Below are 16,039 nucleotides of genomic sequence, written 5' to 3' on the forward strand. Positions count from 1 at the left end.
GGGATCAGCTGGATGAAGAACATTTACAGCTACAGGGAGTCACTGAGTCACTGTTTCTGTCCAAATATCACTGACTGCATCTTTACCCTGTGCTTGAACTCATTCTTGATGGTTCCTCCACAGAGTGGACCAGCAGAGCTCAGAGGGTCCCAGTGGTCAGTCTGCCCAGCAGCATCAAACACAGCTGGACTCCATATTTATGGTCTGTACATGTACAACAACTACTATTCCATCTATTCTGCTCACAGTCATCTCCATGCTGCTCTTTGGAGACCAGTGGATTGTCAGTGTGTCCAACATGGATCTGATGTTTGGCTCCATGATTTCAGTCTGATTGGCTCATTCATAAAGCATTGTGTTCCAGCTGCTGGAGGACAACATCATCACTTTTGTGAAGGACGAGCTGAAGAAGATCCAGAAGATCCTGAGTCCAGATTACCCAGAATGCTTCGAGAAGGAGGATGAAGAGCAGAGGAGGAGCAGCAGAGAGGCATTAGTGAAGATCACAGTGGACTTCCTGAGGAGAATGAAGCAGGAGGAGCTGGCTGAGCGTCTGCAGAGCAGTAAGAGGATTTCTCTAAAGATTGAAGCTGCTGGATGAATGAGACATTTATTGAAGTTTAAAGAGATTAAACAGCATGGATTCAAACAGGCATTCTTTATGGAGATGAAATAGTCACATCTATTTGGTAAAACATTAACCGATGTTCTTTATTCATTCAGAACGTCGTGCTGCAGTTTGTGGACGTGAACTTAAATCTGCTCTGAAGAAGAAGTTCCAGTGTGTGTTTGAGGGCATCGCTAAAGCAGGAAACCCAACCCTCCTGAATCAGATCTACACAGAGCTCTACATCACAGAGGGAGGGGCTGCAGAGGTCAATGAGGAACATGAGGTCAGACAGATTGAAACAGCATCCAGGAAACCAGACAGAGCAGAAACAACAATCAGACAAGAAGACATCTTTAAAGGCTCACCTGGAAGAGATGAACCAATCAGAACAGTGCTGACAAAGGGAGTGGCTGGCATTGGGAAAACAGTCCTAACACAGAAATACACCCTCGACTGGGCTGAAGACAAAGCCAACCAGGACATCCAGTTCATGTTTCCATTGACTTTCAGAGAGCTGAATGTGCTGAAAGAGGAAAAGTTCAGCTTGGTGGAACTTGTTCATCACTTCTTCACTGAAACCAAAGAAGCAGGAATCTGCAGCTTTGAACACTTCCAGGTTGTGTTCATCTTTGATGGTCTGGATGAGTGTCGACTTCCTCTGGACTTCCACAAAACTACAATCCTGACTGACCCTAGAAAGTCCACCTCAGTGGATGTGCTGCTGACAAACCTCATGAGGGGGAACCTGCTTCCCTCTGCTCACCTCTGGATAACCACACGACCTGCAGCAGCCAATCAGATCCCTCCATGGTGTGTTAGCAGGGTAACAGAGGTCAGAGGGTTCACTGACCCTCAGAAGGAGGAGTACTTCAGGAAGAGATTCAGAGATGAGGAGCAGGCCAGCAGGATCATCTCCCACATCAAGACCTCACGAAGCCTCCACATCATGTGCCACATCCCAGTCTTCTGCTGGATCACTGCTACAGTTCTGGAGGATATGCTGAAGACCAGAGAGGGAGGAGAGCTGCCCAAGACCCTGACTGAGATGTACATCCACTTCCTGGTGGTTCAGGCCAAAGTGAAGAAGGTCAAGTATGATGGAGGAGCTGAGACAGATCCACACTGGAGTCCAGAGAGCAGGAAGATGATTGAGTCTCTGGGAAAACTGGCTTTGGATCAGCTGCAGAAAGGAAACCTGATCTTCTATGAATCAGACCTGACAGAGTGTGGCATCGATATCAGAGCAGCCTCAGTGTACTCAGGAGTGTTCACACAGATCTTTAAAGAGGAGAGAGGGCTGTACCAGGACAAGGTGTTCTGCTTCATCCATCTGAGTGTTCAGGAGTTTCTGGCTGCTCTTCGTGTCCATCTGACCTTCATCAAGTCTGGACTCAATCTGCTGGAAGAACAACAAACAACCTCCAAGAGGTCTAAATTATTTAATAAACCAAAGCTACAAGCTCTCCATCAGAGTGCTGTGAACAAGGCCTTACAGAGTCCAAATGGACACCTGGACTTGTTCCTCCGCTTCCTCCTGGGTCTTTCACTGCAGACCAATCAGAGTCTCCTACGAGGCCTGCTGACACAGACAGGAAGTAGCTCAAAGTCCAATCAGAAAACAGTCCAGTACATCAAGAAGAAGCTCAGTGAGAATCTGTCTGCAGAGAAAAGCATCAATCTGTTCCACTGTCTGAATGAACTGAATGATGGTTCTCTAGTGGAGGAGATCCAACAGTCCCTGAGATCAAGAAGTCTCTCCACAGATAAACTGTCTCCTGCTCAGTGGTCAGCTCTGGTCTTCATCTTACTGTCATCAGAAGAAGATCTGGATGTGTTTGACCTGCAGAAATACTCTGCTTCAGAGGAGGCTCTGCTGAGGCTGCTGCCAGTGGTCAAAGCCTCCAACAAAGCTCTGTGAGTAAATATGTCATCATCCCTTTATTTCTATCATAAACAGTGTGATGGGTGCTGTTCTTTAAAAAACTTAAGAATATGAATTCAATGATCATCAGCTATAATCAAGCTTATGATACTTTTAATGTCTCAAAGCAGCAGAAAGTGTTTCTGAGACATTTGTGTGTCTGACTCTTATCAAAGTACCATCCAGACCCATAGGTCATTAACTCCCATCATTATTCTCTCAAAAACCCATAATAAGAAAAATCTGTGGCATGTTCTGTTCATCCCAAAGGATCCAATCAATGTTCTTTCTGTACTGTTCTCTCTGCAGTTCTCAGTAACTCTGTATCATATACCTAGGCTCTGCAGCTGCTGCTGAGCTCAATCTTATTCCTTATTTTGCTTGTAGCTTCATGTTATCAAATCTCAGTCACTGGTTCATAAAAATGTCCTTGTCCACCCACTCAGTACAGATGACCTTCGGTTTGTCGCTGTGGAGGAGAAATTTCATAACCAGAGTTCTTGGTGGAGCATTATTGTCTCTCTGCACCTGACCTGGTGCCCTCTGTCCAGAATAATTCAGCACTTCCAGCATCCATTTGACCAAAATAAGAACAAAGGTCTGATCCTTCAGGCCCTCTGGCAGCTTTACTGGCCTCAGGTTGTTCACAGCAGACTGTAACTACATCTTCTTCTGATGTTGCTAATCCAAGCTCTGGCTTGTATCCCACCTTCAGTGCAGTCCCTTATTTCCTCTGTAATCTCTGCTATGGCTGCTCTAATTGCATCCAGCATGGAGGACAAACTGGTTCCACTAAGGTTCCTGTTAGTTGTCAGAAAGCATGTCTTACTGTAAGGCTGCCATAACCAGAGTTCCCACAGAATTACATTTGACTCACAGCTTTATCTTTGGGATTTCCTGAGTCAGCATTTCAGCTCATCTCCTTCACAGACACCTTTAACAGGAACACTGTTTTCTACAGCTAGTGTTTAAATCCAGTGTTCCTCACATTAAGCAGGTAATGAGGGGAATACTTCCCAAACAGAGACGTCCTGCTGTAATCTTTGTTGCTGTGGATGTTCCTGTTTCCACTGTCATATTCCAGAATCAGGCTCTAAAATGTACAGATGGATCTGAGAAGATTTGATTCCCAATCATGAGACAGAAATCAGGTTTTTGGTAGGTTTACAGTTTTTCAGGGTTCCTAAATCAGAAGGTGGAGGAGGTGGAGCTCACAATGACTGCTGCTCTTCAGCCAGTCAGAAGAAAGTAGACTTTTAGGGAGGGTGGCCTCTAAGGTTGAGGAGCTAAAGCAGCTTGTTTTAGTTAGAGGATAAAATGAGAGGCTACACCAGGGTCCAGGATGTGATACATAAAGATTACTGTGAACTGCATTAAGCAACAATAATCAAAGATATTAAAATAGGCCTGTGCCAGCAGGGACTGAACTAGTGTCACGAAATCTATCAGCTCTTCACTGGTTTCCATTTAAACATGTTGGTATAATTGTGTTTCTACTGAGCAAATTTAAAATGCTTTATTTTTCCAGTCTGTAATTTTAAGTTGTTTCTCATGAATTGTAGTGGACACACTTGTTTTTGTTGAGGTCCAACATATAAACTGATTTTCAGCTGATCACAAATATTATTTTTCAGACTGAGCAGCTGTAACCTCTCAGAGGAGGGCTGTGAAGATCTGCTGTCAGTTCTCAGCTCCCAGTCCTGTAGTCTGAGAGAGCTGGACCTGAGTACCAACAGCCTGCAGGACTCAGGAGTGAAGAAGCTGTCTGCTGCAGTGGAAAGTTCACACTGCAAACTGAACACTCTCAGGTCAGAACAATAGATATTCTGTTTGTTATAAACTGACAAAATTAACCAAATAAATCATTTTACCAGCTAAAACGCAACCATATTAATTTATTGTTGTTTCTTAGTAGTATTTTCATTATTTCTATCCTGTTCAATACAAGACAATTAAAGATTCTTTAAAATGCAGATTATTACAGGTTAATTATTGCTAATTGGTGTTGGTTACACTCTAACAACAGTGTTTGTATTATTGTTAATATTTTAATTTTCAGACTGAGTATCTGTAACCTCCCAGAAAAAAGCTGTGAAGCTCTGTCCTCAGTCCTCAGCTCCCAGACCTCTAGTCTGAGAGAGCTGGACCTGAGTATCAACAACCTGCAGGATTTAGGACTGAAGCTTCTGTCTTCTGGACTGCAGAGTCTCACTTATAAACTGAATATTTTGAGGTCAGATCAATGATATTTTGTTTTTCAAAATGATCCAATTAAAAAATGGATCCATTGAAGGTTAAATGCATCCACATGTTGCTGCATCTTAGTAAGAGATCAAGGATTCTGGAAAAAATATAACAAAACAGGACTAAATATTGCTAAATCTACTATCTGCTCACTGCACCTTGGTCTCAATTTAACAACAGTGTTTGTTTCACTGGTCATCTTCTATTTTTCAGATTGAATGGCTGTAACCTCTCAGAGAGAAGCTGTGAAGTTCTGTCCTCAGTCCTCAGCTTCCAGTCCTCTAGTCTGAGAGAGCTCGACCTGAGTATCAACAGCCTGCAGGATTCAGGTCTGAAGCTTCTGTCTGCTGGACTACAGAGTCTCACTTATAGACTGAATATTTTGAGGTCAGATCAAATGATATCTTGTTTTTCAAAATGAACCAATTATTGATTTGACCCATTGAAGGTTAAATGCATCCTTACATTGTATTTTAGTAAGAGACCAAGGATTCTGGGGAAGAAGAAAAAAAAAAAACAGACTTAAATATTACGAAATCTACTATCTCTTCACTGATGTCAATTTAAAAGAAATGTTTGTTTCATTGGTCATCTTCTATTTTTCAGATTGAATGGCTGTAACCTCTCAGAGAGAAGCTGTGAAGCTCTGTCCTCAGTTCTCAGCTCCCAGTCCTCTAGTCTGAGAGAGCTGGACCTGAGTAACAACAACCTGCAGGATTCAGGACTGAAGCTTCTGTCTGCTGCAGTGCAGAGTCCACATTGTGTGCTGGAAACTCTCAGGTCAGGATTCAGAACTTTCCACTGATGATTATTTAAAATCTGATTTTTATTATAGTACAAATAGCTAATCTTCATGGAACTGTTAAATGACCTTTTATTTATCTTCTGATGGATTATTAGAGTCTGAATTACTGTCTAAAGACTTATAGTCACATTTTTTTTTTAAAGGAAAATGTCATTTTTTTCACTGGTTAGTTTAGATATTTAGGTCTGTTTTACTTCAATAACATAACCACTTTCTTTTCATACTGGCAGGATAAAAATGTCCAAATGACTTGTTTAGGCATCTGTAGGACATTAATGAAAATGACTGAATAACTGGGTATCTAATAAGATTTCAGGAAACTTATGATAGAAATGTCTTAATGTAGATGATCAGTTTAAGAGGTTATTGGTGATATTGGTTCACTGTTTGCTTTTCATTGCAATGAAGGAATTTTACACATATTTTAAAAGACAGATAAAGTGTTCCACTGTCTGTCCAGTAGTTATTATCCACAGCCATTCCCCATCACTACAGTCATCAGAATGAAACCTGCTTCAGTTGATGGAGGAATCCAATCTATTTTTTTTTCTTCAGGTACATTAGTGTCTCACAGCTGGTTCGTGTGTTCTCCCTGTTCCTGTGTTGGTTCTCTGACTGTAACCTAATATAAATGGTCCATAGGTGTGAATGTGGCTGTGAGTGGTTGTCTCCCTGGTAGAGCTCTCTGTCTACATCTACACTCAGTGTCATCTGAGATAGGCTTCATAATGATGGACCAGCTGATCATTGATGAAAACAATCAACACAATAAACAAAGTGGAGCAGATCATGGAAATGAAAAGGTTTCCATTTCATGGCAGAACCTGCTGATAGATTTTTGAGTTTAACAACAGCTGAACTCTGAACATCCCTCACACAGTGAGAATGATTCGATTATCTGGATCTTTACCAAACATGTGACTGGGTGTTGTAGAACTGCAGCTGCATTGAATGCTTAAATGCTATTCACTGTAATATACTGGCCATTCAATACTGAGCTACTGTTTGGTTGCTTTGGGGTTTCTTAGTTTATCTTTGCTCATAGCTTTGATTTTCAGTCATTCTGAGCCTTCAGTTCTTGTTAGTTTTACTTCCTGTTTGTATTTGTGAGGTTTATTTAGTTCCCTCACTGCTCCTCTTCCTCTATTTGCTAAGGTCACTCAGGTTTCTGTGTTTCAGTCATGCTTCCTCTTTTATTTTGGTGGGTATCGTCTCTGGTGTCTTAGGTTTAGTTTGACTTCCTCTCCTGTAGTTGTCTAATTATTTTCAGCTGTGTCTCGTTACCTGCTGTGTTCAGTTTCTTGATTACCTCAGGTTTATAAATTTCCCTGTCCTTCCTCTCAGTCTGTGAGTGCTTCCCAATGATCCATTTTGCTGAGGAAGGTTCCTCACTGAGAGAAGTGGCCCAGAAATCTCTGCATGGAGGCCATAATAAGAGCAGTTTGAATTCTCCTGATAGTAAGGAAAGAGCTTCCATGCTTCCTTTATTGCCTCCTTTAGCATAGGAGACACTGGGACCATCCTTTATAATAGTGTTTCTCAAACTGGGGGTGGGGTCATTTCAGGTGGGGGATGAAGGACCTGGGAGAAAAGTGATGAGGAACAAATGTTGAACCTCAGATTGATTCTCTGTTATTGCAGATGTTGGTATTGGTCTGATATATTGGGTTTTCTCTGTATTATTGTAGGGTCTTTACCCACAATACAAAGCGCCTTGAGGCGACAGTTTGTTGTGATTTGGCGCTATATAAATAAAATTGAATTGAATTGAATTGAAAATTGAATACCAAGTAAATCCAGGGCCAGTATTGGTGATACTGATACAGGCAGCTTATGTAGGGGAGAGCCGTGTGTCAGGATTTATGAGATGAAACACTTTGACAAACACATTTTAATGAGCACTGACTCACTGTAATGTTTCCTCTCCACAATAATTAGTTAACACAATAAAACACATCTTTGAGCTTTTTATGGACTCTGAAACTGGACTTTTTTGGAGACCAGGGCCCTGCACTACGAAGCCAGCTCAGCATACCCAGGGTCTCTTTGGGGTATCTGGGTTCACTGAGCCTAACACTGGTTATCAGGATAAACCATGGTTATCAGGTTAAGTTAACCCAGGGTTTCTGCTGCAGGGTCACATGAAAGGGGCGGGGCTGGCAGCATCTAACCAATCTAACAGAGGAGTTTCACAGGTCACATGACTCTTCTTCCACAGACAATGATCCCTATGAGTGCCGCCTGCTCCTGAGACATTATCACATAAATGAGATAAAAATATCCCAGTAAAGTGGAACACTGCTGTGAAAAAGGACCCAGATTAATGCAGAGCAAATCATTAATGTGCTGATTCAGTGCACAGAGGCTAACATCAACATTTTTATTGCTCTTAATTATTGTATTAGTGAGTGCACTCTGAGTGCTGCTGAACATCAGAGCTGTGAAACTTTAAAGGGCAGCATTGAAACATTTGCTGTCCCACAGCCTGATAAAGGAGACGTAGGAATGGCTGCAGTTTGTCACAGATCAAAGTGACATGAATGTGATTAACAGCTGTTCTTGGTGTGTCTTTGTGTTTCCATCAAAGAGACTCACAGCAGATCAGAATCAAGGAGAACAACATTTTCTACATTTGCTGAATCACCAAATGAATACACACACATTCCTGTGATGAGGCCACACACAGTTTGTGCTTCATTCAGGGTTTTAGTAGGTCCAGATTAACAAGCTGCACATATAAACGTGTTCCCAGCAGAGAGTCTGTACTGCACTTTAGACCTGCTTCAAAATGAATGTGTGAAATCGTGGAGCTTCCAGCTGATTATAAACTGAAACTGTGAACATAACCTGATTCACTGTAATAATCATAGACTTAGTGTAGTAACAATGTGATGAGTCAGCACAAAGGGTCAGTCTGAATGGAATAATGTAACAGAGTTTAGTGGACTGAAGCCTGTCTGAATGTAGTCTGTAGGAAATGAGAGCTGCAGTAACAGCTGAGATGAGCAGTTCCACTTTAACATGAACTAATGCTGAAGAAGCCACATGATGATGACTGAAACATCACTTTGACCTCTGTATGAGCTACCTGGATATTCTTTGGCTCTCTGACCGTGACCTCTGACCTCTGTGCTGGCTCTGGGGTCAGTGCCGCTGAGTCACGTGACTGCAGACAGCTAATCAGAGCAGAGCAGGGAGGAGGGGGCCGAGCAAAGAAGGCCAGTGTTTGCACAGACATGCCTGCTTTCTGATGAAGGGGAGAAACGCTCTGAACTTCCAGGAGACAAACAAACTGAAGCATCGATCTTATCGCGCTAGCATTGATCTGATATGATCGATATTTAGATCGATCCGCACACCACTGTAATTCTGACAGTGGAAGAAGGAAATGTTTGCACATACGTGAGCACACAGCGACTAGCCAAACTCTCCACCATCACCGTCTGCTGGGTACATAGAGCAGCTGTACCCCCACTTCACCACGATGGGGACACCCCCACCCTCCGACGTCACTTCACGTGGGGCATGAAAATATTTCACCCGGTGAAGTGGGGCATGATGGGAAAAGTTTGAGAACCAGTGCTTTATGAAAGGAGAGGAGAAAATAATTGTGCTTAAATTATTTGTAGAGTGATGCAGCTCTGCTATTGGTTGGAGAAGAAGGAAGTGAGTGTGTGAGCTCATTAGCTTGCTGAGTCCATGTTAGCATTCATTAGCAGAGTGAATGGACTCATAGCCACTGTTTAGCTCCCTCAGCTGACATTATAGGCTGTAGTTGACTGTTACTGATGAGGAAGACTGTGAAGCTCCATCAGCTGGAGCTACAGAGTTACCACAGAGACGGCACCATCTCGGGATCATTCCTCGGCTGACTGAGAGACTCCAGCAGAGATGAGCTGGAGGTGCAGAGACTTGTGCATCAACAGAGATCTTCATCAGCCTGCTCTCCTCCTCCCCCTGCTCCTCCCAGACTGTAAATGTGCAGCTTCAGCATTATAAGGAGCAGATTTTCTTTTTGCTCCTGGAGTGAAACGGCCGACCAGTTTGTGCCACAGAGCTCCCGAGCATCACTTCAGGCCTGCAGCAGCTTTCATTGGTGTTCCAGTTGGTTTATTGGAAGAATATCTGCTGGCTGGAGTGTGTGTGCAGAGAGAGTGTGGGCCCACCTTTGCTTCATGGAGCCTCATTGAGACTTTTGTCATTGAGCAAACTTAAAGGGACATTTCAGAGAAATTCTAATCTTTCATTTCATTGTTAAACATTTCCAAATCATTTCAGTTCATTGTGTTCTGCAGCTGCTTTGAGTGCTGTTTGCTTCTTCCTGTTATTTCCTGCTAATAAGTTCAGAGGATTTGGTGACTCAGTGTTACACTGAGCATTTGTGAGTGTGCTAACTTTGCTGCCCACACTGCACAGTTTGCAGTGCAGCTATTCTAGTGTTCTTCTAGTTCATCTGAAGGGAAGAACAAGACTCAGGACACTAAATCTTCTTGGAAGTCCTCGTGTTTCATGAAGGCTGTTTGCTTTAAAGAAACCAAGGGCCCTTACCTGCCACAGTGAGCACAGGTGGGCTGCAGGTATCATTGACTTAGTGTGCTTTGTTGTTGTGTTGCAGGATTCTCATTGGTTTGGACTTCAGCTCAGCTGGGATCAGAGATGGATGGATGGAGGGAATTGAATGTCAGTCCTAGAAATCCTAAACAAGGAGCAGGAAAGGAGTTTGAGTGGATCAGCAGGACCATAGAACATGGGATTTTTCAATAGCACATTGCAGCATTCAGGCATGAATCTAACACACTCACACAGATTGATGGAGAGCTGCATTGTCACAGCTTTGATTGGTCACAGATTGAGCAGAGAGAAGTGGCTCTCTGTGTGCGCACTGCTGAGAAAAAGCAGCTCAGTTCATTTGTGCTCTGTTTCAGTCAGATCAGCATTACTGAGGAGCAGGAAGTGGAGCTCAGCTCTAAACACTCAGCGTGAGGACTGAGTGAAGAGTTTGAGGACAGAGTTTTGGAGCTGCGCTCACAGCTTTGAGCCGTCCATGCAGAGTGCTCATTCTGATAACATGTCCCCTCCTAAAAACACTCCTCTGAGCATTGATCACAACCACAGCAGGTAGAAGATGGGCTTTGTTTCTCTCACTGATGTTTGTGGGATTCATTGAAATCTTCTCCTCCTCAAAGTCAAACTCCTCCAAATCCAGATGCCATCAGGACAGCAGCAAAAATCCTGGTGTCCACAACTTTGAGTCCCAAACTGACTCTGAGCCTCTTTAGTGAATCCAGCAGCTTTTGAACTTCCAAAGAAGTCTTTGAGCTGCAGACGTCAGGAAATCTGAGCCCAAATGTTCCTTTTTCTTTCAGATTCCACCTTTGGAATGAAGCTTTTCACAGGCTGCTCTCCTTTAAATGAGCTGCATCAAACAGCAGGGGAAGAACACACTGTGCTGAAGGAAGATGTGGGTTTTGTAGTCCATCTTCTGCACATTGTAGTTCCAACACATCCAGCATCACGTTGTTAAGGAGAGACGAGTCTGAAGCGCTTCAGATTCTCAGCGCTCTTCTCTTTTCCTGAGTCCTTATTAATTCTCCTGCCACCTCCCAGCTTAGGAAAAGGAGATAGGAGACACTTTTAGGATGTCCACTTTGTCTCAGGCTCAGTTTGTCCTCCTCAGGTGCTGCCTGCCTCTCTGGATCCTCCTTCTAGTTTTTCATGGCTTTTTCTTCTGCACTTTGTTTCCATCAAACTAATCAAAGGTTCAGTCAGTCTGCTTCTGCATCTGGATTTGGCTCCTCTCCTCCTCAACACTCCAGGACATGACAGGATACCAAGGCCAGATGTTCTTGTGCAGCACAAACACTTTTTCAAAGCTTTTTCCAAATGTTGAACTTGCTGTGGAAGCAGCTCCCAGTTTGAGTCCAGGAGACAGACCCCCTCTCTGCTTTAAGATCAGCTTCAAACTTTCCTTTTGGATCAAGCTTCTAGTTGGAGCTGGATCAGGTGACCCTGAACCCTCCCTCAGTTCTGCTGCTATAGGCTCAGGCTGCTGCTGGACTTCCCATGATGCATTTCTTCTGCACTCCCCTCTTTTCCCTCCTGATGCTTTGATCTGCCACTACTGCAGCTCCTTAACTTTGCTCTTCTCTCTCCTTAGTTTCTATTTGGTTCTTGTCTCTCTGAGCTCATCTCAGCTCTCTTCTCTTTGCCCTCACACTGAAACCAGTCATGGTCCGAGCTCCTCCTGGAGCCTGTTTTCATTGGAAGCATCTTTCTGTCAGAGGGAATTCTTCCTTCCCACCATCACCAAGTGCTGCTCACAGTGGATTGTCTGATGGTTGGGGCTTTCTCTCTAAGATTGGAGGCTGTTACCTTACACTGTTACACAACCTGAGATGATGCTGTTGTCTGTTGGCAATTGTCACTTATAAATAAAGCTCCATGAAATTGAATGGATGGAAATGGATAGATGTTACTGTATGTGACAAACAGGAAATGATTGCTCACAGATGGATTGTTGTTTTGTGTGTCTGCAGTCTGTCAGGCTGTCTGATCACAGAGGAAGGCTGTACTTCTCTGGCCTCAGCTCTGAGCTCCAACCCATCCCATCTGAGAGAGCTGGACCTGAGCTACAATCATCCAGGAGACTCAGGAATGAAGCTGCTGTCGGCCGCACTGAAGGATCCACGCTGGAGACTGGACACTCTCAGGTATGGAGAGGATGTCTGATAGAGGAAGAAGAGCTGGAAGCATTTCCTGTGTCCTTCACTCACGTCCTGTTTGTTTCATGCACATGTGACATCAACAATCACACATGCAGGAACATTTTTCCTTTGCTCACAACAAAAAACACTCTTGGAAGTGAACAATAAGGGATATTAATGTAGGGGGTCTCCAAGGAGAACTTCTCCAGGAACAAGTTGTACTGTAGATATCTCAGGATATTTAACAGTGCAGGATTTTGGGAAAAGTCATTTTTCTCTCTGAGCCTGATTCAGATCAGATGAATGTGTGCACAGAGAGGCGGAGGACATATTGATCCTAGCTTCCTACAAACACTGGAAGCAGGAAACTGTTAGCCTAGCTTGATCCAAAGAAGAACAAACTGATCAAAGTTTTCTAATCAGAGCTGTGGTAGAAGCTGACAGCTACAGGGAGATGTTTTCATTTAAAGGCAGCAGCCCTGCACAAATGCATTTCTGCATTTCTTTCAGAGACAAAGGTCACAGTGTGCTTTGAAAAGCCAACACACACTATAAAATAATGGAATTGACAACAATGCAATAGGGCAGCACGGTGGTGCAGTGGTTAGCACTGCTGCCTCACAGTTAGAATACCATCTGGAAGGCCTGGGTTCGATTCCACCTTGGCCCAGGCCTCTCCCTCTCTGTGTGGAGTTTGCATGTTCTCCCCGTGCTTGCGTGGGTTTCCTCCGGGTACTCCGGTTTCCTCCCACATTCCAAAGACATGCACTTACTGGGGTTAGGTTAATTGGCTAATCTAAATTGCCCATAGGTGTGAATGAGAGCATGAATGTGAGTGTGAAAGGTCGTCTGTCCCTCTGTGTTGACCCTGCAACAGGCTGGCGACCTGTTCAGGGTGTACCCTGCCTCTCGCCCTATGACAGCTGGGATAGGCTCCAGCCCCCCCGCGACCCTTAACAGGATGTGCGGAAGCGAATGGATGGATGGATGGATGGAACAATGCAATAAATCAGTGCATTTAGAGAGGAGCCAGGTGCAGATCCAGAGGCAGGAAGGAAATGAGAAAAAGGAGCGTTTATTGGGCCAAATGCAAAAGTCCAACATGAGGAAACACAAAGTCCATCAGAGAGAAATCCAAAGCAGGCAGGAAAAGAGGACAGGATATCCACTGGGAGCTACCTGCAAACCAGAGACAGGTGGGAGCAAAGCACAGGTGCAGACGCTGAGAGACGAGCTGATTGGACGGTGTGTCCGTGTCAGGATTGGTGGGCTTTTGGAATTCTTCCTGGATGCTGTTGCTGCTGTCGCTTGTTCTCGGATTAAGGATTACACACTTGGGACTGTGAAGGAACGGTGGGAGGGGTCCTGACCCACAGCCTGGATAGGCCCGCTCTGGTACCCTTACCTGTTTCTGGAAGCTTCTGACCAGGGCCGCTGCTAGGCTCTGAAACATTGGGGGCGGAGCCTAAACTCTTTTGCGATCCACCCCTGAGCTCCGCCCCTGAGCTCCACAGAGGAAGTTGTTCTTCTTGGTGTGATTATTCTGCGTGATGTAGTCTCAGATTTCAGAGCCAGTTTTCCATTTTGAGCTCATTTCCAGCTTCAAGTCTTTTAACAACCTTGTGCAGTTTGCAGATCTTCTAAGTTCTCAGCTGGAAGACAAAAGCTGCAAATTCCCTTCAATGAGTCATTTTGAATTGATGTTCAAATGAAGATTCAAATGTTGTTCCAGTGTGAAAACAATGTGTAACTGGAAGATCCTGTGAAGCACTGCTGAAAGACAAAGAGCCCAACACGTGGACATCCTCTGTTCTACAATCATTTCAGCTGTTGGGTTAAATCCTCTTGACTTTTGTGCCTTTCTGACTGTATAAAGGACACTTTGAGACAAAAACAGGAAAAGAATCTGATGGTGCTGCAGACTAATCCACAGGATCTGATCTCCTTGATCCGTGGATCATTTTCCTATACTTGTCATATTCAAAGGTCAGACATCTTCAAGTGTGTGTGTGCCTCTGAAGCACAGCTGTGACTCTGTCACTTCTTTTCCTCTACTTAATGATGGAGAAGAAGTTTGATGAGACCAGTGCTGCATTTGAATGCTTTCTTTCTCATCACACAACATCCAGACTGAAAGCTTCAAAGAATGAACTCCAAAGTGTTCAAACAGGCTCCCACTGGCCATCACTGCCTCTGCCTGTAGCGGGGTCAGACCTGCAGCTGCAGGGTTTTGATGCTGATCTGAGAACAGTTCAATGATGCGGTCATCCCTCGTGGTGCTCGCAGCTTCACTTTCATGGGCCCTAAAGGGAAATTAGCCGTGCGGCCGAGCCAGAACAAACACATGTAGAAAACAGAGACGCAGACGCTCAGAGGAAGACAGGAAATAACCTCTGACCCCCCTCCTCCTTTCAGGGCGGAGCCTGCTGGAGTGCGATGGCTGAGCCCAGGTCTGAGGAAGTGTAAGTGTGTTTTTAATGTGATTGATGAAAACAAAGCAGCACATTCAACCATCTTCAAACTGTCACATCACTCATTCACATCTCTGATGTCAGGAGTCATCATCAAAGTGTCAATCAATGAACAGGTGATGGATCAATAACTGCAGCTGGATTGTGTTTGTTCTCTCCATCAGATTCCTGTCAACTCACAATCGACACAAACACAGTGAACAAATGGCTACAACTGTCTGACAACAACAGGAAGGTGACACATGTGGAGGAGGTTCAGTCATATCCTGATCATCCAGACAGGTTTGATTATTATCAGCTGCTGTGTAGAAATGGTCTGACTGGTCGCTGTTACTGGGAGGTCGAGTGGAGAGGAAACGTTTATATATCAGTGAGTTACAGAAGAATCAGAAGGAAAGGACGCAGTAAAGACTGTTGGTTTGGATACAATGATCAGTCCTGGAGTCTGAGCTGCTATGATGGTCGTCCTCAGTCTGTCATTCACAATGACAGACAAACATCCATCTCCTCCTCCTCCTCCTCCTCCTCCTCTGTCTCTAACAGAGTAGCAGTGTATGTGGACTGTCCTGCTGGCACTCTGTCCTTCTACAGAGTCTCCTCTGACACTCTGATCCACCTCCACACCTTCAACACCACATTCACTGAACCTCTCAATCCTGGGTTTATGGTCTGGTCTCCTGGTTGCTCAGTGTGTGTGTGCTGAGCTGAGTGTAAAGAGCGTCCTCCTGTTAGAGAAACACTCTGACTGTTGAACAGATAGTTCAGTCTGTACATGTCTGTCTCTTTCACTCACAAACACGTTTTCACATTCATGGATTCAATCAGTTGATGTTTCAAACTGTTCTCAATGATTCCTTGTAAACTTCTTCCTCTTCAGTCCTTTAAAGATGGAAGCTGCCATTATTCCAGGATCCACATGTTGTTTTTCTGTCTTTTTCCACTCAAAGCTTCACAGTGAATATCAGGATGTTGTGTTTCTCTGAAGCTCACTTCACAACCAGCTCCTCTGCATTTTCAACAAGTCTGAGCTCCTTCAAATCCATCCAAATCTTTGATTTCTCTTTCTTAATGCCATTTTTCCAACCTCTCCACATGCTCTTACTGTTGGACTCATTTTTGGAAGCTGTGATGGAAGCAGGACAGGAAGGAAGATCTCAGCAGGAGCACCTTTTCACAATAAGAGCACATTTGCATGCTTTTTGCTTTTGAACTGATCCAATGACAGAAACATGAACTTCCATATTGATCAGATGTTGATGTGCAGCTCTGATGTCACTAACATCT

General features: G+C 44.1%; 2 long non-coding RNA genes across 2 annotated transcripts; both read left to right on the forward strand.

Moving 5' to 3' along the window:
• The first annotated feature begins 2,471 nt into the window (after positions 1-2,471).
• Positions 2,472-5,088, forward strand: LOC115775862 (uncharacterized). The gene is made up of 4 exons (XR_004019402.1): positions 2,472-2,524; positions 4,166-4,339; positions 4,591-4,764; positions 4,989-5,088. It is a non-coding gene; the product is annotated as an uncharacterized LOC115775862 (long non-coding RNA).
• A 306-nt stretch (positions 5,089-5,394) lies between these two features.
• Positions 5,395-14,932, forward strand: LOC115775860 (uncharacterized). The gene is made up of 4 exons (XR_004019400.1): positions 5,395-5,555; positions 12,117-12,290; positions 14,700-14,746; positions 14,920-14,932. It is a non-coding gene; the product is annotated as an uncharacterized LOC115775860 (long non-coding RNA).
• The last annotated feature ends 1,107 nt before the right edge of the window (positions 14,933-16,039 follow it).

The sequence above is a fragment of the Archocentrus centrarchus genome, unplaced genomic scaffold, assembly GCF_007364275.1.
Source record: "Archocentrus centrarchus isolate MPI-CPG fArcCen1 unplaced genomic scaffold, fArcCen1 scaffold_24_ctg1_1, whole genome shotgun sequence".
In the NCBI taxonomy this organism is placed as follows: domain Eukaryota; kingdom Metazoa; phylum Chordata; class Actinopteri; order Cichliformes; family Cichlidae; genus Archocentrus; species Archocentrus centrarchus.